The sequence below is a fragment of the Rhipicephalus sanguineus genome, chromosome 7, assembly GCF_013339695.2.
Source record: "Rhipicephalus sanguineus isolate Rsan-2018 chromosome 7, BIME_Rsan_1.4, whole genome shotgun sequence".
NCBI classification, from domain to species: Eukaryota; Metazoa; Arthropoda; class Arachnida; order Ixodida; family Ixodidae; genus Rhipicephalus; species Rhipicephalus sanguineus.
Window position 1 is genome coordinate 20,731,845 of NC_051182.1, and position 23,020 is coordinate 20,754,864.

Below are 23,020 nucleotides of genomic sequence, written 5' to 3' on the forward strand. Positions count from 1 at the left end.
GTCAAATTTCCGGAGCCCTCAAGAGAGCGTCTTTCATATCCATCGTGGTTTTGCGACGTAAAACGCAACAATTATTATGATCCCTAGGGGTACCTCCTATATCGCGCTTCTATACTATTCGCTTTTTTGATACGGAACCGCTTTTCTATTTTACTTAGATATTTTGCTTTCGTTGTTTAAGCTTCCCTGAATCCTTTTACTGTTGCTAATATCGAGGTAATCAGATCTATAAGTATCAATAACGTGGGACAGCGCTTCGCGCGACTGTACAATACGTCTGAACTTTTCTGGGCTGCACATGTTCTTGGTGACGTACACCTGTCCGTTGATTCGTTATTGCGAAAGCCGTAATATGTTTACCGGCAAGGTAGAGATCCACAGTGGTATTTGCACCATCGTGCGGAGGCTTCTTATAGAAGTTCATATAGTTACTTGGCAACCCGCTTGCTGGTCAGCAAGTAGAGCAGTGACTAGCTCCCATCAATTACCAAAGGTACAAGTGCGAACCGCTAACAGCGAATTGCATAAAGAGCTGTCACGTTAAGCAGTTAAACAGCACCAATAAGTTGTTTCGGAATGAAACACAAATACCTTGATCAATAGAGTGAACTTGGGCGTGAAGTAAGAGTGAACTTGGGCGTGAACTTGGCGTGAAGTGAACTTGGGCAAGAAGTACAATACTAACAGAGTTTTCATTCAAATGAAACACAATTGGTCGCAGTTAATAAATTTTCAAGCGAACATTTATGTCCATAGGCGTTTAATGCTGCATTATGTATATATTAAGAAATTTGAGAATGTATCGAAGTATCTTAAGATACAATTGGAATGTATCGTATCGGATACAATCAGTGTTGCAGTATCTTGTATCTGTATCTCAAATACTTCTTGCCTGAGTATCTTGTATCGTATCGCGATACAATTTCAAAGTATCTTTGCCCAGCGCTGCCGCTCAGCTTTCCAGCCTTCGTAGTGAATGATTAAATAGGGGTTGACTAATTTACCTGAGTTATTGGGTCCTTTACATTATAATAATTATCATTTCCGCAGTCATAATTGGGTGTACCTAGCTTATGCATATGGGGACGGTGTCAGAATTTGGCTACTGCGCCATTTACGTTTCCTTGGTAATGTAAGTGCTTAGAGCAACACATCATGACGAGACCTGCAGGGAACAACACAGCAAAGGTACATTTATGAAAGAACTGGATGAGACGGAATAGATAAAACCAAAGTGCCAAAGCGACAAAAACATTTAATGCGATTAATACCAAAGCGATGATAAGATTTTCAGTTATAGGTTGGGTCGCAAAGCATAAGCCCAAAGCCCCGCTGTCATCTTTAGTTCCCAGCAAACGCCAACCCCAGGTAGTTTGATCAGTCTAAAAAATAAAAGGCGCCGTTCTCATCCTCCGTCAAGTTCTCCCTCCCGTTCTCTGAGACTTTTTAGGAGGCGCCTGAAGCACGGCTTTTCCGTACTTAACGGTACACGGGATTACAGGCTGTGGTTTGTTGTTGTCGCCGTTATCCACCCTTGCACAGCTCGTTGAGGATTTCCGTGTGGCCGTTCTCCTCTATACACAAAATACCTGTCACGTACATCACGAAACCCGTTCTCTTAGTCACGTGTGGCACATAGCCGCATACCAGAGTTCATAATATGCGGGTATGTGCCACAGGTGATACAGTCTCAACCAACGCAGTAATCGCGAACATACGCACATTGACACGCAAGGAAAGTGGTAATAATAATAATTGTTGGGGTTTTATGTAACAAAACCACGATATGATTATGAGAGAGGCCGTAGCGAAGGGCTCCGGAAATTTTTACCATCTGGTATTCTTTAACGTGTACCGTGATCACACAATACACGGGTATCTAGCATTTTGCCTCTATCGAAATTCGACCGCCGCGGCCGGGATCGAAACCGCGACCTTCGAGTCAGCAGCCGAGCACCGTAATCGCTACACAACCGCGGCGGACGCATGGAAAGGGAAGTAGCCGAAGACAGAGCACCCCTGCAAAACGCTGAACTACTCTCGACACGTCCACGTGGCCCGCAACGTGGACCACGTGGATTACGCAAAAACCGGGGCCAATGTTTTCTGCAACAAATCTGCCGAGCGTACAAGGCCTCTCATCATTACCGGTGATTTGAACAATGATTTAAAAAGACCCAACAACGCCTGGTCGTTATACTGCATGAAAGACGGCTTGGATGTGGACAGGGTATCAATAGACCTTGCTGCCACGTCCAGGACAGGAGGCATCATAGATCATTTCATCGTAAGAGGCATCCAGGGTTTCCACCAGCTGTACAATACCTCGCACTTCACTACACTTAGACCCCCCGTAACCGCGATCACGAAGGGATCCGATTAACAAGCCCGGTCCAGCTGCAGATGCTCTCTGATCAAGGTGGTGATGACCTTGTTTAAGAACTGTCAAGAACCCCTTCCACACATGCACACGGGTTCGTAAAACGCACGTGCGTTCTCCGTCGTAATAGACAAGTGCAAGCATAACAACTGTAAGAACTGCAACTGTGACTACTGTAAAGTACGTGCATTGCGCCTGCGCGTACCACTCGACAGTGTATATTATTCTAGGGAAACTTTCCTGGATGAAGCTTAGTTGGCGAGTAACGCCTGCCCTGTGCATCTGTGTTCCTTCGTTGTACTGTTCGGATTCGCGCTATCCATTAATGAATAATATAAGCACTACAGATCAGCTAACCGCGTCTAGTGTTGGTAACACCCATGTTGCTGTTGGCATCGTTACGCTAATGTAAACAGCTGGTTACATAATACATATGCGACTATTCAACATATGAGTGTGCGTATACCACTTCCACATTTCTCTAGCGCCATTCAGTAACGTTTCGCTCAATGTGAAAAATTGCGCCCGTAACCCTACCGCGCATGCTTCGCATAGCATCGAGTCCCATGGTACGTGAGATCTACCGAATTTTTTCTACACCAATTGTGTTTCAACTGAACGAACGCGAAGCCAGTGAAATGTATGCTAGTTAGGCAGACTCGTGCGTGGTTCGCCATAAAATTATATTCCGTACAACGTCATGTTATGGTGTGAGCAACTAGTTTCATAGCACATCGAATGACGACCTGGACTGGGGATTGTCGACGCCTGTTTCTTCAATTAGGCACGACGTGCTTGGGAAACAGAACGTCTGGTTTGCAATCGGCTGAAGCAGGAAGAGGGGGGGGGGAGGGCAGTAGGTGCACAAGCCATTTTGCAGTAATTTCTTTAATAAGGTAGAATTCTTGAATTGAGCATGCAAGCTTAGAGTATTTTAATGTTGCATAACATAGTAGCTCTAAATATACCGGCTGTCATTTCATGTAGACCACGTAAATTTATGCAAGATAGCAAAAATACAGGAAATCTTAAACAAACAATTTAAGAACGGCAATGGAAGATAAACCTAAAGAATGCCAAATACGATGACTTCTCTTTTCGATGTACTTAAACAGGAATATATATTTTTATTGCGCTCTGAATTGTAACAATTAAGCTACTCAGTGATAAAATGTTTAAGCAAAGAATGAGCGCGCAAGCCTTAACGTAGCGCCATATACTATGCATAGCACTACAGCTTTCCGCTGTCCAATAGTAGGGCACCTAGTATTTCAATTTGTCACACTAGTTTTAGTGCACACTTTGGCGCAGCAACTGAATTTTACGCAGGCATATTGCGCCGGAAGGCGAATTACTTGCTAAATTCCGATCACTGAAATGCTCTGTTAGGGTGATGTCCAAAGCCTTATTCACTGATGACGAAATCATTTCTTTCTTCTTTCGACTTGCGTCGACACCAAAATAACCTTTTTATCGATGTACTTGGACGGTTCGCATACGTATGCGTTCCATGTGCTTAAGATGGACATGACCTCGTCGAAGCTCTGAAGTCACCTTTAAAAATCGCTGTGCATCTGACATTTCCCCTCAGCGCATGGGCCTCGTATTCCACGAACTTCATTAAAACGCTGAATTAAAGTTCGCCGAATGCCATGTACTCAAGGCAAAAAATACATGTAAATTAACAACACCGCTTTCAGTATATATTTCAGTGAACTGGACCTGTGTTATGATACAGTATGATTCCGCCATACATTCTTGCTTTTCGCAATAGAATATTCTTGCTTGTTTTTTTTACTGATATTTTTTTAAGTGGAGGAGAGACAATACAGCAATAATACCGCTACATGATGTTTTCGACTAACGAAGGTACAATATTATAAAGAACCGCACATCAATGAACGGTAGTACTGTTTTGATTGACTCTGCATGCGACCGCAGAAACAGCATTCTGGCGCAATTTGACCTTCTTTCAATTATTTACCCACCAAATTCACATTCATGAATCAATTAACTCAATTCTACTGTAAATACATAGCAGAGTAGAATTGAGAAATGCATTACGTGGTTCCTTCTACAACACTGAATAATGGCATGAAAAATATCTATTTTTGTTACAAGCCTTGTCCTGTAGTCCACATGCTGTCGGATTCGTCTGGTCAGCTGACTTTATATAGTGCCAGATTTTCACTTCGCGGAGAGCGCCTAACAATTCGGTACATGTGGTAATCTCCGAGATATTCGAAGCATTTGAAATGGGCAATTAAACAGAGTAAGCTCTTATATTTTACTGGCCAAATCAGCCATCAAAATCAGTATAAACTATCACGCGCCAAAACGAGCATACTTCTTCAATACCACGTCCACTTGATGTCACAGCATAAACGTGAATAGTGAGTCGTTTCTCGTCAGCGAGAAACGACTAAATTGTGCAGCCGATTCCCTTACATATCTCTGAGACATCAGACTACGCGCCCTTCACACTAGGGGCGCGATAGGAAAACGCGCAAAAAAACGCCAGGCCTGCGCTGAAACCGCAGCACAGCCACAGCGAAAGCTGGAAGAGCAGCGTTTCTAGAGCCCGTTAAGCTCTCTTGGGGCTACAAAACAAGTACACTAGAAAGGTACCCACTACGCCATAAATCACAATTTTTGTGAAGTTGGGAAGCACCTACTAGCCATTATTCGTCATTCTGCGGAGAAGCGAGGCACCAGCTACACGTCAGTAAGGCATCACGTGCACTTTGTTGACGCGACGACTGATGACGATGAAGAATTATGGCTCAGCCCTTTGTAATGGGTTGGAATCTTTAAGCGGCCCACCAGTTATGTAATTTGCATTGGGTGACGCCCGGTCACTATTTCCCTCTCCCGTCATGCTGTATAACATACGTTGACGTGGGAGAGAGACGCGGGGGGGGGGGGGGGGGGAAGAACTTTACTGAGACCCCGAGGAAATGGATTATGCGCTTATGGGCTTCCTTGGCAACCAATACAAGTGCACTTGCGAGGAACCCACTACGCTATAAATCAGTGTAATTTTACTGAGACCCCAAGGAAGTGGATCATGCGCTTATGGGCTTCCTTGGCAACCAATACAAGTGCACTTGTGAGGAAACCACTACGCTATAAATCATTGTAATATTTGAGAAGTAGGGCAGCAGGCATTGTGCCATTTTTCGTCATTCTACGGAGAGCGTTGGTACCTGCTAAACGTATGTAAGGCATTATGCGCACTTTGTTGATGCTGTGCCTGATGGCGATGAAGAATTATGGCAGAGTCCTTTGTAATGGGTTGGAAGCATTCAACAACCTACTCGTTGCGCAATTCGCATTGTGTGACGCCTGGTTACAGAATTCGCGTTGTGCGACGCTTGGTGCTTATTTTACTCTTCTACCACGCTATATTGCATATGCTAATGTGGTTCCTTTCCGACATGAAGCCTGTATAGGACCTTTTTGCAAAGCAGTTTCAAGCGCCGGCATGGCTCAGAGGTTGAATACTGGGCTCCCACGCAGTGGGCCCAGGTTTGAACCTAGTGGAATTTTTTCTTATTTCGTTTTTTTTTTCTTATTTCGAGCGATACTGGTTACGGACACCGGCGGCGGCGGGGGCGGCGGACAACTACGGTGCCAAAAACGGCCGGTGAAATGATCTCATAAGAGCTTTCGCTGTAAAAACGCCAGGCCTGCGCGGAAAGCGCAGCACAGTCACAGCGACAGCTGGAAGAGCGCCATTTCTGGAGCCCATTATAGACTCTGTTGGGGCTACTAATACAATTAGACTAGCAAGCTCCTCACTACGCCATATATCATAATTTTTGTAAAGTTGGGAAGTATGCTCACTACGCCATTATTCGTCATTCTGCGGAGAAGCAATGTACCCGCTACACATCTTTACGGCATTATGCGCACTTTTTGATGCGGCGGCTGTGGACAGTGAAGAATTATGGCTGAGACATTTGTAGTGGGCTGGAAGCCTTAAACGACCCACTAGTAACGTAATTCGCTTTGTGTGACGCCGGGTCGTTATTTCACTCTCCCACCATGCTATCTAAGATACGTTAACGAGAGAAAGAGAGAGAAAGGGGGTCAAAGAACTTTATTGAGACCCTGAGGGCTTCCTTGGCAACCAATACAAGCGCACTTGCGAGGAACGCACTACGCTGTAAATAATCATAATTTTTGGGAAGTAGGGGAGCAGCCACTACGCCATTTTTCGTAATTCTGCGGAGAACGATGGTACCCGCTGAACACCTGTAAGGCATTATATGCATTTCGTTGATGCTGTGCCTGATGACGATGAAAAAGTATGGCAGAGCCCTCTGTAATGGGTTGGAAGCATTCATAAACCCACTCGCTAAGAAATTCGCATTGTGTGATGCCTGGTTACAGAATTCGCGTTGTGTGATGCCTGGTTGTTATTTTACTCTTCTACCACACTACATTACATACGTTAATGTGGTTCCTTCCCGACATGAAGCCTGTATAAGGTATTTTTGCTAAGCAGTTTCAAGCACCGGCACGGCTCTGAGGTAGAATACTGGGCACCCACGCTGAGAGCCCAGGTTCCACCCCGTTCTGTGTTTTTTTATTTCGTTTTTAAATGCGAAGCATTTCTTAGAGAACTTCTGCTACTTTGAGCGTATCTATCTATCTATCTATCTATCTATCTATCTATCTATCTATCTATCTATCTATCTATCTATCTATCTATCTATCTATCTATCTATCTATCTATCTATCTATCTATCTATCTATCTATCTAGACGCCTAGGACTGTGCTCTCCTGGCCGTTTCGTTAATCGGATGTACACCAAAATTGGTGTGGCATAACATGACGTTATCCGGAACATAAATGACAGGTCATAACATGAAAGTCATGACATGCATGTCATGATCAGCATGATTTACATTCCATGGCCTTGGGGCTCTTGCGGCCGTTCCGTTAATTTCATATATGCCAAAATTGGTATGGTGTGACAAGAGTTCATGACGAACATATTGACAGGTTCTAACGTGCAAATCATGACACGCATGTCATGTGCAGCATGATTTACATGAGGTGGTCTCGGCGCGCTGGCGGCCGTGTAAATGAATGGATATATACGAAAAGTGGTATGACGAGACATTTCTGCATGACGAGCATAACTGACATGTGGTAAGATGAAAATCATGACTTGCATGTTATGTGCAAAATGATTTACATGCCACGCTTATGGCGCACTCGCAGTAGTTTCACTAGATTGATATGCACCATAATTGGTATTGCGCGATGTAACTGTGTGAAGAACGTGAATAACAGTTCGTAACATGAAAACCATAACATGCATGTCATGTATGCCGTCATTTACATGCCACGCTCATGATGCATTCGCTGCCGCTTCGCTAACTTGATATACACCAAAATTGGTATTGCACGACGCGCCTCTATGAAGGACGTAAACGAGAGGTGGTAACATAAAAATCATGACATGCATGACATGTACGACATGATTGTCATGCCACGCTCATGGCGCACTAGTGGCCGTTTCGCTAGATTAATATGCACCAAAATTGGTATTGCGCGTTGTGACTGTATGACGAACGTAAATGAGAGGTGGTAACATGAAAATCATGACATGCATGACATATATGTCATGATTTACATGCCACGCTCATGATGCATTCGCGGCCGTTTCGCTAGCATGATATACACCAAAACTGGTATTGCGCGACGTGACTGTATTGAAAACATAAATGACCGATGGTAACTTGACAGATGGTAACTTCGGCGTTTGTGGTGTCCTGACTTCTTTTCTTGTGTCCGTGTTGAAAATCATGCTATGCATATCATTCACGGCATGATTTACATGCCACACTCATGGTGCGCTCGCGGCCGGTTCGCTAGCTTGATATACACCAAAATTGGTATTACGCGACGGGACTATATGGCGAACATAAATGAGAGGTGGTAAGATGAATATCATGACATGCATGTCATATTAGACAACGTAATTTACATGAAACTGTCATGGTGCGCTTCCGGCCGTTTTGTTAACTGGATATATACCAAGATTTGGTATGGCACGAGACGAGTGCCTGATGAACATAAATGACAGGTCATACATTGTATATACCAGAATACACGTTTCATTGACATGGTATATACCAGATTGTACATGCATGCGTGCATGGCAAATATTCGATATATGGTTAAGTAGAAGCCATGGCATGAATGATTTCATTTGGCTTAAAGACAAACAAGGCGATGTGTACAGCTCTTTGCTGGCTGCTTCGCATTACATCAATTCCCACAGGGCGTGGGATCTGCCGGATTTTTTTTTTCATAATTCGCGCGTTAGTGATTACGGACACAGGTGGCGGTGGCGGAGGCGGAGGCGGCAAAAAACTACGGCGTCAAAAACGGCCGTTGTTGTGATCTCATAACAGCTTTCGCTGTAATAAGAGCTGCCCGGAATTCTTATTATGCATGAATCTTCTCCGATAACCGCGCAAAACACGCTGCACTAGCACAGGGTTGCCGTAAGCATTCCCCCAAACGACATTTGCCAATACTCAACGAAACGTTTACCTCCCAAAGGCGGGTATCATTCGTGGGAGCAACACTTCTCCCGCCGTACTCTTTGCGGCCACGCAGGCCGTCATTTGGTGCAATTTTTACCGTTCGGAATAGGAACACGAATGTCGCCCGCTTCCCGCCGGTTTCTGCATCCGAATGCGCAGCACCCGGGTACTCTTCGATGCCTTGATAGGCTTGTTAACGATCAAGCGTCAGAACGATACCGTAATGTTCGTGCACGCTTCTGCCAAGCTATAAAAGCAACTGCACTTCAAAGCACTGTCAGTCGGCAGCCGGCAGAAGCGAGAAATGCGAGTAAGCGGTACCCTTTATGGCGACGAATTACCATGTGACCACACACACAAAAAAAAGAGAATCGTGAGCGAGCGCGAGAGGTGGGCGGAGCAGGAAGTGAGTGGCGGCGAAGAGAAAACGAATGCGGTATTTTTGCCATTCCAGTGCCTGTATATAAATGAGCTCAGGCGTAGGTTACCCTATTACTGGGGAGCGCATGCCTTCGCGTTTGTCTCGACAGATGACCACACTTTGAATCATTGCATATCGAGTACCAATTGATTGCGTGCTCGTTGATGCCATCATTGCGCGGGATTCACCGTATGCTGTATCCGAGTGTATGTTAACTACTTCAGCTACCACAAGCGTTGGTTATGTCAAGATCATGGACGTTAGTCGTTGGGATAGAGATTAAAACTAGGGATTATCATAGGTGCATCCACGTCCAACGATGCGCAGCCGTACTGGAGAGGCGAGCGAGTGCTCCTTCTAGACGCAACGCCCGCACGCAACCCCAGCACTGCCGTGAATGGCGCTATATCTGCGAAACACTAATGCTGTACTAGCTCTCATACCTCAGTGAACAGTCAGCTACACCTGACCCCGGAAAACCGTGGACCAATGGTAGGCCTTTGTGAGAAGCCCGTCATCACTTCATTTTCATTATTGCTTTCCTTGCAGCAATCGTTTGCTTTCGGACTCGACTAAAGGGGGGGGGTGGGACGCTGCAGCGAAAATTACCCCCCCCCCCTTATTGGAGAAGCCTGCGCACGCCTATGATCTCAACACCTGCGTATGGTATAGTAACACGATCACTTAGAAGTCTCCTTCTCGTTGACCACTCTTCTGTACTGTATACTCACCAACACGGGGGTACTCTATATGTTCACTCTGCAGCAAGGATCCTAATTTGGCGTTTAAAAATAATCTCTCTCTCTGCCTTACTTAAGTGCTTGCTGTAGAGCTCTTGATCCCCTATAGTGGGTGTGTTGGAAAAGGGTGAGAATTAGTTTCCCCTCTTCTCGGCTGCTCCAGTTGCTCTTTCCGTGTCACCCATGACATGCAGAGGGCGGAACTCACAGAAACCCTATCACACTTGGACTCTATGTGTGACATCCCGGCCGTCCAACCGTGATGATGTATCAGAAAGGATCCTTGAACTATTAGAACACAACAGAATGATCAAGTGAGGGAGACAAGCATGGCGCTGCTAAGGAAAACCGTTGCTTAAAATTCCACTGCAATATACAGCAGACAGGGCCCGAACAGAAGAAAAAAAAAGCGAAATAACAGGAAATCACATATGAAGCAACATTTTGACAGGTTAGACCGAAATTCTGCGGAAAATGGAGGCTTGAAGAGATCAAGACGTCCTTGAACAGGCAATGTCGCTGGAGCTAGCGTTTCAACAAGTCGAATGTTTGTCAGTGTTGCTGTATTGGCCAGGACAAGTCCACTTGCTCCAGTGACATTCCCTGTTCAAGGATTTTATTATTCATTTCGGCAGGTTGTCAGACTTCCAATGGCTATGACATTTGAACGTTATGGGAAGCTATAGAAAGTACGCTAGCACAACAACCACAGTGCGCGTGAATGTCCTACCTTTGTCTTTCACAATCGCGGTTCAGTACCGTGATCACCCACTAGTCTAGTACAGCACACCTCTGCTTCTTGTAACCATATAATTCATGCCCGTTTCACACGGGCACTTTTAATCGTTATCAGCGCCGATCCGGATCAGATGCTGCTCCACGGTAACTTTTAATCGCGATCAGGGCAGACCGGGATCAAGAGCATCGCGATCCGCGCATCGGGATCTGCCTCACAGATCGCGATTTCGCTGTCTGCACTCTGTGGGCGAGCGTATTGAAAGCACAAAAACACGTAAACGAGCATAGTTCAATAAAAACACATTTAAAAAGCCAGCTTTCTATAAAAAAAGAAGTTGTAAACAGTTTAAATTGAAACAATATCACAAAGTTCGCATATTCTGCAAATTGGTATTGACCCCATGGAGTTATGAGGGCAGCGGACGACAAGGAGACGTTAAGCAGACAACCGTTGTCTCAGTGCCGCACCGTTGGAACACCTCGAAGCAAACTGATAATGAGTGTTTCCAGCTTTTCGACTACGTCGCAGCGAACGCGCACTGCGTGGTCGAATGAAGAAACCAGTACAATAATTGACCACTGGCAGGAGCGGCTGGGAGTCTGGAGGCGCCAGAAGCGAAGCTTTGGCGTGTACAACGAGATTGCCGCTTCAATGCAACTGGACGGCTACGAGCCATCAGAAATAAAAGTGAAGGTTAAGAATCTGACTCAGCAGTACAGGTAAGTGCAAGAAAAACTGTATTAAACGATGCACTACTAAAATTACTTTTGTAGGGGCACGCAAAGTGTTTCAGGCTCGTGCGTTTCTTCCACGAATGACATTGCTAATAAAGACCTCTATAGAAATAACGTATGCTAATTTTTTGTCAGTGGCATGCAAATGTTCAGCGTTATCTCGACTGTTAAACCACGTGCATATATGCCTCCAATAATTTATTTGAAGGGGCGAAAATATGGTGAAACTGAATTGGTCACAGCCGCATCATGTAGCCACATATATCTGCTGGGGTGTTTACGCTATATGTACATACAGTCTACTCTTTATTTTATAGATTAATTTATGGTTTATGCAGACACTACGTGAAGACAGGATAAACTACTGGCTCAGGTTCAGTCGAATCGCCCTACTTCAGAAAGATTCATTCGTTTTTGGGATGGCTGCCAGTCAACGACGCCCAGCTCGTGCAGGAGACGAGCTGCTAAAGCACTCCTGTGGAAGAGAGATGTGCAATATATTTTTTATTATATTCCAAGTCAAGAAAGTCCTCGTGTACGCGAGTTAGCCCTTCTTTACGCGAGTTAGCGATTGACAGGGTATATTCGAAATATTTTCAAATGAACAGAATTAATGGACGAGACATACATTTTAACAAGGATTGTTTTTTCAAACATTTTTATTAAATTTTCACCAGCCAGTGAACGTCACTCTTGTTTCCCTCTGGCTTTTTTTATACACCCCATCAAATCGTCAGAAGGACTGCCATAACAGTTCATCAGATCGCCAGCTCTTCAGAATATACATCTCTTCAGATCGCTAGAAAAACCGCCATAACATCCACGAGGTAACCGAAGGCACAGGCACCACTTCAGAAACGCCGTCAGGAGCAGCTGAAGAGGAGCCATCAGCTAGTCGTCCAACATCCCAGCTACGGCGCAATGCTACGAAGAGAAGCCGTGGCACTGCTTCAGAATTTGGAAATGCTTGGCTCGCAGAGCAGAAGCGCATGCGAGAAAGCTTGGTGGCTGCACATGCCAAAGAAATGGAGTTGAGGGAACGCCACCTGAAGTTCCAAGAAAACATGATTAATGCATTTGTTAAATTATTTAAGACATCCTGACTCACAGCCCTGTATTATTCAATAATAGTAAAAAAAAAAGAAACAAACAAACACAAGCCAGTGTACGTGACGTCATCTCGCCTCAGTTCTGTTCCCTCTGTTTGTAGTACCCTACAAACGCACTTCTTACTGCCTCTCTCCCTTCGGCGTTCACAGATGTGCTGCTTTCTGGTTGTTCGAACAGCGAGTTGCTGGCTTGAACGTCGAAGGTCCAGTGCTGCATCAGGTCTTCGCCTAACTCCTCGAAGATGTTGTTTATTGTGCAGCATGCGCGAATTACTGACGCATTGCCAATGTTACATTCTAAGCGCTTCAGTGTGTATCTAAACCGCGCCTTGAGCCACCCAAATGCATTCTCGACTACTCTTCTGGCTTACGATAGTTCATAGTTGGATGATTTTATCTCCGGGCTGAGGCAAGCGCGGTGACTGAAAGGCTCGATAAGGTGCGCCGTGAAAGGAAAAGCTGGTCACACAAGATGACAGGAGGGGCCGCCTGTCCACAAGTGTCTTCCTAAGTGCTGTGTATTCCCTTTTCTGTACAAGGAACATGGGTATGGGCAGATCGCAGCATATTGCTAAACAAAATACTTACCATTTATTTCGTTAAATTACAACACTCGAAATATTAATGAGAACTAACAGACAATAATGCCAAGGAAAGTATAGGGGTGTTATTTGTAATAATTGGGATATAAATGTCAAGAAAGTAAAGTGGACGAAAAGTTAACCTGCCGCTGGCAGGGACCGAACCTGCGACCTTCGAATAACGCGTCCGATGCTCTACCACTGAGCTACGGCGGCGGTCATCCCCCCGTCCACTTTTTATATGGTATATATGTGTATTTAAACCTAGGAGTGTTAGTCAGCGCCGATCGCATCCATGGCGGCCTTTTCTGCCTTTTGGCGTCACGTGGTACGTGATCTTTTTACAAATAACACCCCCTATACTTTCCTTGGCATTATTGTCTGTTAGTTCTCATTAATGTTGTGCCTCACAAAGAAAACGTGCCCTTAAAAGTAATCTTCTTTCGTTCATTCATAGCGGGGGTCTCGTTCTGGCAGACACGATGCCTTCAGGTAGTATGCGAGGGATTATTGGTCAGCTGCCAGCTCGTAAAAAGATCACGTACTACGTGACGCCAAAAGGCAGAAAGAGAGTGTTTCACACTCGGCGCCATGGCTGCGATCGGCGCTGACTAACACTCCTAGGTTTAAATACACATATATACCCTATAAAAAGTGGACGGAGGGATGACCGCCGCCGTAGCTCAGTGGTAGAGCATCGGACGCGTTATTCGATGGTCGCAGGTTCGGTCCCTGCCGGCGGCAGGTTATCTTTTCGTCCACTTTACTTTCTTCACATTTATATCCCAATTCTTACAAATAACACCCCCTATACTTTCCTTGGCATTATTGTCTGTTAGTTCTCATTAATATTGTGCCTAACAAAGAAAACGAGCCCTTAAAAGTAATCTTCTTTCCAACACTCGAAATAGTGGCATGGTGCTCAACGTCATGCTGATATGACAAAAGGTGTCTGGTGCAATAGTTAAGGGTCATGCCCACGGCATTTCACAACACTTGTTATAGAGAGTATGTCGTTTTGGAACTTTTCTCCTTTGTACAAATACACCAAAAGGCCCCATGACGCTATCGTTTACAGCGTATTTTTAAAGTCTACTGGTATGGAAATAAAATTGGCTTTGCTTTTTGTTATTTTGTACAACTGGAGAGGTCATATCGTAAATGTCACGCGTATTTGTAATGTACTGCATCCGGCCTTCAGCAAATGTCTAGTCAAAAGTTCAATGAAGTTTGCCAGAATTTTATTTCAAAAGAGCAAAAGCACATGTGATGAAATGTGATGGAAAGGTCGTATGCCGGAAAAGAAAAGAAGAAACTGCGTATTAAAGAAATACGATAGCGTTTTGTTTCTATTAAATCAAGCGTTGATTGGGTCAGTGCCGAGTATGGTAAGAGTCGCGAGCACGTGGGTTATCATAAGTTGCCTGATCTAATAAAGCAATAGCGGTGGCACTTGTAATAGATATGGATATATAATATATATATATATATATATATATATATATATATATATATATATATATATATATATATATATATATATATATATATATATCACCTCTCACCATCTATGAAAAGCCACACTGACAGCAGCGTGATGGCCCCGCTGCAATAACGAAAACGTCAGCTATAGGGCGCTGTTATTGCGCACGTCATCGTCGAGCATTCTCCCGCAAACTAGATTTGCAGGGGAGTGTCTTGAACATGGCTCTGTCTGCCCGCCATCAACTACACAGACGGCCATTCAGAGGCGTTACAGCTAACCATGCTCTCTGCTGGCATTCGCCCCACAAGGATGCCAACCTTCGCCTAACTCGTCGGCACAATGCCTTCTGCAGTGCTCTAACACATTCGCCTGCAGTTTTACTCGTGTAGACCGAAGCCTTGCGCCATCATTCACTCTACACACCTGATATTTCTTTGGCCGTTGCGTCTGTGCGTGCTTTCTGATTGTTGCTCACCTCGCTCACCAGGAGCGCCGGGATCCCTACTTGTATGACGTAATTTATGTGACGTCTGAAGTGTTTAGCGCAGAATTATGAAGACGGGACAAGAAGGGAGAACACGTACACAGGCGCTAACTTTCAACAAATTATTTCAACAAATGAAATCATTTGTTGAAAGTTAGCGCCTGTGTACGTGTTCTCCCTTCTTGTCCCGTCTTCATATTTATGCGCTAAACACTTCAGATATGTCGTACCAACAAGGCCAGAAGTCAGCCCTTGCTAAAGTTATGTTACGTCTTTTACATTCATCGTATCTGTGACAAGCGACTTCATTATTCAAAAGTACCTACTTTGAAATGGCAAGGGGAAATCAGGCGTTTTGCACTGATATTGGGATATTGCAACTTATAAATATTGACGGTTCAGGAACAGTTGCGGCCGGTATATTTGCTTAGAAACAATGTAACAATTTTGAATAACCGAAAATGATGTGTGAAGACAACCCCAAAAACAAAAAAACACGTCATATTCTAGCTGGTGCGCCTTAATTGTAGGGCTCCATAACTTTGCGCGTACAAAAGATATTCTTCCCTCGCGGTGGTTGATGACAACGATAAGCAGACGCAGAGGTTATCGCTTGTGCTGCGGCAAGCAACAGGTGTGTCCTCGCACAGCCACCACCACCGTCGCTACAGTCACCTTTTAAGCGGCAGCACACCGGGATTAATGCTACGGTTGTTTGCACGCGGTACGTTAGGAATCATTGCAGTAACGGCGCGCTAGTTGGCATGTCACGTGGTATTTCTCTTTTTTTATTTCGCGGGCATCGTCAGTAGCCAGAAAACCGCTGATACTTATTAGAAAGTGAAAAGCTCTGTAATCACACGTTTGCAAGCCGATCTGTAAATTTCCATCTGAATTTTTTTATCCAGCTTCGTCTCCACACAAGTTGCTTAATTCATATTCTCTAAGTCGCAATTAAGTAGACCACAAAAATACTGTTATTTACTACATGTTGTAGTCAACAACATGCTCACGTCATCATAGTGTGCGTCGACATATTTTTAAACTCTAGCTAGATTTTGCTGGGGCACCCTGTATGCGGACGCGGCGTCTCTCTCCGCTGCCGTGAGGCAGCTGAGGGAAGGAAAATATGCAGTCGGTGGCCTGGGTAATCGTAGAGTAAAACTGGACTACAGGTTAGCGGGATAAGCGATCGCTATATTGGTGCAGTTTTCGCGTCTTGTACTAATGTCACGCTGTACATTAAATGCCACTAAATTTCAATGATATTCGATGTCTATGCGTGGTAGTGCTTTAGAGGAACAAATATTGTGAGTGATATTGCCGTGATGTCAGTGGCAATAAGTTCAAAATCAATGGACGGAATAGTTCCAGAGTAATTGCAGATTGCTTCAACAGTTAATCTATATGGGGCGTCTATTCAAAAATGCTGGGACAACGCGTAGCCAGCAACCACTGGCGTTAAACTGAATAGGAAGAATATGACTCATAACGCACCGGTGAAGGACAACACCCATTGCTGCAAGTGAAGCACTTATGTTCTGTGTACTTTGATTCGCGAGCACAGAATATTATTAATAGGAAAATGCTTCATCGTGAAATAGTCCATGAACCGAGACGCAATAAGGAGACCTAACAGGGCATTCAAGCAAACGCATTTCTGTTGCGTACGAGCGGCGGCGGCCAGACGTCAATCATGCAGGCAGAGAGTAAAAATATTTTGTGAGAGCTTGCCGTACAGCTTTTTTCTTACTGAAATGACAGACGCTTCAAAACACGGAAAATTAATAACATTGCTGCATGAAGTTTTTCGAATTAAGAACGCTGAGTCCCACAAATAAGCTTCTTTTACAGGTGGATTCAGTTCTATTGCAAAGCATAATGAGTTTCTAGAACTGATTTCTTTGCAGAAGTTACTTCATTCAAATGGCATTAAGTGTGGTTGTGTATTAGTCAAGTAAGTTGTGGATGTCGTACCATTCGAACGACATTAAAAAATCCAGCCTGACAGGAGTATACTAAACACTACCGCGCAGGGATACCCTTGGAGGCGGAGTAGCCAGCGAGGGAGACCGCTTGTAGGATCTTTCGGAGGTGAGCCAACAAGGGTCATGGTTTTGGGAGACAACTCTGCGTGGTCGGCAGTAGAGGTTATAGCCAAATTTTACAACTGGTAACACGAGAGCGAGACATACGACCTCTGTAATTAAATAACTTCGCTGCGAGGTTGTTGTTGGACGAACACCTCGCATATTTCGTAATCACTGACCTTTCTAAGGACATCGGTTGGTCCCAAAGGGTGTAAGTGGGCCAGCATAGGGGGGTTGTGAGGCAGAAGAGGAGCTTGGAGAAAGCGGCTGCTTGTGAAGGACTCCATTAAAAGGCGCGTGTCGTTTGAGGTCTGTGAGCCGCCTATCAGTCTCTGTGATGTTTTAACAAGCCGCCGTAAGTATGAGCAAAGCGCCAGAAAGGTGCGAACATCTTTCGCGGTTTTCGTCACAGGCCAGCATTCCCCGGATAGAATATCAAGCCGTAAGCAGGAGCCGTTGCCTGATATGTCCAAATATTTGGCTCAAGTCGGGCCAGAAATAATACATAAATAGCTGCTGAAAGTCGCTCGAGGTGACTGTGAAACATTGGATAAACACATTTGCATTGTCTAAATAGCACAGAAATGTAACTTTATTCCGTGAACGAGTAAGTTCAGCAGTTTGTTTAGTGTGGCTACGGAATTTCCCAACCTTAAATTGGTAAATGTCATGAATAGTTACAAGGGCTTTTTTCTTCTGGGTCCATGGGGTAGGTAAGAATCTGTTAGTACTTGGAGTGCAGGTCGAGGGAAGAGAAGTAAGCTGCACCATGCACACAATCAAGGGCTTCATAAATTCATGGTAGAGGGCATGTGTCTTTCTTTGTTATCTTCTTGAGGTGGCGATTATCCACGCAATGGCGTTAGGATCTATCCTTCCTTTCAACTAACACTAGAGAATGGTTCAGCAGTGTACTTCGACGTGTAATTGTTTACTTCATCCTGAATGACGCACCGTTCAGAAGAAGAGGCTGTAGGGGGCAATGTTCAACAGCGGTGGCATCACCATTGTGTATGCGACGCTGAAGAATGGAGGTATGCCCTATACGCGCATTAACGAAAACGGAAATATTACAATAGCACCCAAGGATGCGTTGAAGGGCTTCAACTTGTGCGGGTGGTACATCCTTGGCAATTATGCTTCGAATGTCACATCTGCCAGAACTTATCATTGCCCTTATGCCCTTCTTCGGAACAATGGAATCTACACTCTAAGAAAAAGAGGTGTCTTCTCAGCAGGGCTGGGCAGAGATACTCGGAAAAGTATTCCGGAATACAGATATCGAAATACATGAACTGGAAGCCTAAAATACAGATACTGAGATACATTTGCCTTTACCGTAACGGGATATTTCAGAGATACTTTCGCAATAAGACGAAAAAAGTATTCCGGAATACAGATACAGCAATACAGATACTGGAATACTTTTTTCATTTCAAGGATGCTGATACTCTGCAGACATTTATAAGTGCAGCATAATGTTGTAAGTAAAGTTGTAGCGCATTGATACTTTCAGTTCATTTATTTATTTATTACAGTACCCTCAATACCACTAAGACATTAAACAGGAGGGGCGTTACAAAGTACATGATTAGTAATAATGGCATAATTACACGTATCAACTGCAATAAAAAGTACACTATTTCACAGCAAGGGTAACGAGAATTAGACACCGAAATCGACATACTTGGTGACGACCAAATGAGCTATGCTAGAAACAGCACAGTTTAAACAAATCACTCGAATCACTAATGAACACCAGTGAATTGAAAAAAAAGTATACATTTATTTTGCAGATAAGATCTGCGTTGCTGAGAAGGTTGCTGCGTGAGCATCTCAAATAGGCTGTCTTCTAGGCAGTGTTGGTAGGGCCTCAGCACAAGACTTGCGAAAGAAGAAAAAAAAGTCTCTCTATACTACTGCAGACGAGCACAGATTCGTGTTATAGTGCATAAACACCGCCTTCAAAGCCAGGTAGCCCTGCAGCGTGGCGATATCTCTTCTCGGGTCATCTAGATACCGAAACACTTCCGCCCTCACGTGGGTTGTTCTGACCGTTCAGAAGCCGAAGTCGGTCCCCACCTTCGGAATCAGCCGTCTTGCCCGGTCGGCGCCGGACCAGACGGCTGAGGATTCCGCTGCCCATATAGGCCGGCCATAATTACCTACGCGCAATGGAACCCAAATTCAAACATTGTCTTCCAAAAATCACGTTGTTTGGGGGTGAGAGGGTTCAAGTCCTCCCAAGTCCCTCCTGCCAGCTCTCTAAACAGGCGTGGAAACAGGGACAGCTGCTCAGAACGCCCCATCACAAACTACAGCAAGCACTCGTCGCCTGGGCCGAAAGGGACACTCTTCGATAAAGCTGTCACCACCACCAACACTACCAGCACCCATTTCAGCAACCCGCAACAGGCGAAGTCGCCTCCGGCGGTGGGGGAGCCTGGTACTACAATAGACCGTTTCACGCTTGTGATCAATTAGGAACGCACCCAGACAGGCTGGAGAGGTGGCTGAAAGCGCGACAAAGATAGCCATCTTCTAGTCACTTCCGCCGCGACAACGGGAACTGCTTTTCGAAGTGCCGCCGCTTTGAGAACTGAACGCACGCAAAGCATTGCAAAGCCTCTAGACCAACGCGGTATCAGCGCGGGGGGTCACGAAGTAATCGCTTGCCATCCGAAAAAAATTAGGCGTGCTGCACTGGCCTTGAGAGACAGCGACTTTCGTCGGCAGAGCAGGCAGAGGCCGACAACACTGCCTCCGCGGTTCTGCCGTCTGTGGCGTCGCGTGCTTTACCACATGGGCCATTCTGTGCATGAGGAGAAACCATCGCCGCCCTTTCTGTCAGCGACCGGCGGCGCGCCTTTCCTTCTCTTGGCACAGAAACAAACAAAAAACCCCCTCATTCCCTCCTTGAAAACACGCCTCAACTCATTTCCGACAAAAAAAATGTAACGATATGCTCGTGTCCTGCATAGTATCGCGATACAAACGATACATCGTAAATGTATTTCACTACTGAGATACAAATACATTTTTCAAATGTATCTCGATACAGAAATACAGATACACAAAAGTATCTCTGAAATACTATCGCGATACTCTTGTAACGCGATACTGCCCAGCCCTGCTTCTCAGTTACACATGTGACTCTCCCATGTATAACTCCCTTTAGAGAGGCACGCTGACTCTCCTTAGGAGAGTCGTGGGACGTATGACTCCCTTTAAAAAGGCACGCTCTCTTTTGGAGGGTCGTGCGTCCCACGACTCTCTTAAAGAGAGTCAGCGTGACTCTCTAAAGAGAGTTATACATAGGAGAAAAGAAGTGTTGATTTTAAGGGCTCGTGTTTCTTTGTTATTAACAGACAATAACGCCAAGGAAAGTATAGGGGATGATGTTATTAGTAGTAAATGTAAGGCAAGTGCGAAGAGAGAAAAGTGGACGAAAAGATAACTTGCCGCGGGCAGGGACCGAACCTGCGACCTTTGAATAACGCGTTCGATGCTCTACCAACTGAGCTACCGCGGCGGCCATCACCCCCCCCCCCCCGTCCACTTTATAGGGTATGTATGTACGTTTAAACGTGGGAGCGTCAGTCAGTGCCGCCAGTAGCCATGAGGGCGTAGGTGGAAAACATTTTTTCTGCCTGCCCGCGTTATTCGAAGGTCGCAGGTTCAGTCCCTGCCCGCGGCAAGTTATCTTTTCGTCCACTTTTCGTCCACTCAAGGGAGCAACAGATGCTCCTTCCCGTTACTCCTTAGTTTCTACTTGGGTAAAAAAAAATCGTTTTTTATTTACTTCTAGAGCATACTGAGGCTTATACATACATTTGTTTGGATGTACAAACGACATACATACATCTCATTCAGAAATAAATTTCAGAAAATTTGCAACAAACACACAGGATTCGAACTCGCGACCACTTAACCGCCAGCGCGTACGCTAGCCACTACGCCACCACACGCTACGGCGCCGTCTGAAAGGAAACGGGGTTATGTAGGTACCGACGGGTCGTTGCGCGTTCTCACACGTTAGTGAAATGAGCATAGGCGTGCAGAACCGTATAGACGTGCAAAAGAGAATAGAAAGTAACAATGTAAACATCTGAAAACGTCAAGGTAATGAGTCTCTCGCGAAAACACAGGCTTTGCCAGTGCTCCCCTTTGCGCTAGTTAAAAGGCCAGTAATTTCTTTTTTATTTTTTGCCCGGAGGTGTGTTTTCTTCTTTATTATCATTATTCTTATTATTATCAGTATAAATATATTAATAATAATATTATTTTTTTTGCGGAAGAGTCGCCTCCCCTTTGAAAAGACAACACCGTCCGAGCTGATAACGTCCATTTGCGGGACCGGGACCGATTGCGATAGCTGCCGTCCCGCCAAAATCAGCCAGTGACAAGGTAGAGATGACGGGGGGGGGGGGGGGGGGGGAGGCAGTGGCGTTAGTTCGCTGTCAGTCTTTCTGCGCATCGCGATATAAGTGTGCGTTGCGTGATCTCTGCTGCAACCATGGGGTCGGTGCTTTTGCTGCTTTGTAGTGGAGACTGCCATTCAGCATAAAACCGCAAACGTAAAGTCTACCAACTGTGTACTTCTCTCAACCCCTTGTTTGTTGTGAAGTAAAGACGGAGTCTCGCGAAGCTTCGCATTTTATTGTCACATTCTCAAGCTATTTATTTATGCCAAATGTTATACGCAAACACGTCATTTAACTTATAATAATATCTGGGGTTTAACGTCCCAAAACCAACGTCATTTAACTTGCGACGACAGCAGCTTCATGTGCTGGCGGTCATTGCAGCCATGGCTTTTATTAGGAGCTTTTAGCTTGTATTAGGGGCTTTTAGCTTTACGTTACCGTGTTACGAGTTGCCGAAAGGAATCTGTGCAAGCGCGGGCCTTTACGGAACATGGACTACTCGCCGGATTGGCTTTACGTTTACGGCCCTATCTCGCAAATCCACCGTCTTTCACGGCTACTCGCGATACGCGCTTTGCAGAGGCTCCAGCCGCCGAGTAAAAATGAGCCAATTGCGATCGCACTTGTTTCAGCGGCTAAAGTCACCTAGTGACCCAGAACTAGAAATAGAATACTGAAGCCGTAAAGACGTGAGAAGCCTTGACATAAATACCCCGACAGGCTGGATAGGTGATGCCATCTAGCGGGAAAAAGATGAACCAGGCAAGCAAAAAATTGTTATTGCAGAAACATCGTGCGTTCTACTTCTCTACTTCTGGTGTAGAAGCCTTGCCGCGGCATAATTACAAATAAGTTACCTTTTCAATCATTTTTTTTCCTGAAAAACACTATATAGGCGAAAACAAACGTGTCCATGACATTATGGTTGCACGAAGTGTGACAAGATGGCAACACTATCGTCCCCCCTTTGCGCATGCCGGGATACTGTACACGCTAAAAACCTCTCGTGATTTTGCCGCAGCGGTGATACAATCTTATCTAAATTAAATATAATTTAAATGCCGTTATCGTCACCATCTCATGATTTATTCAAACGTAAAGGTATCCGTTTACGTACGTGCGTAAACGTTTACGCACGGGGAGCTAAAACTTTTCTAAAACATGGGTTCCGGTAACACGGTAACGTTAAAAATATGCGTACAAGCTAAATGTCCCTATTAACGGGCGTATCTCTATGTTCAGTTTATAAAAAGTAGTTTCCT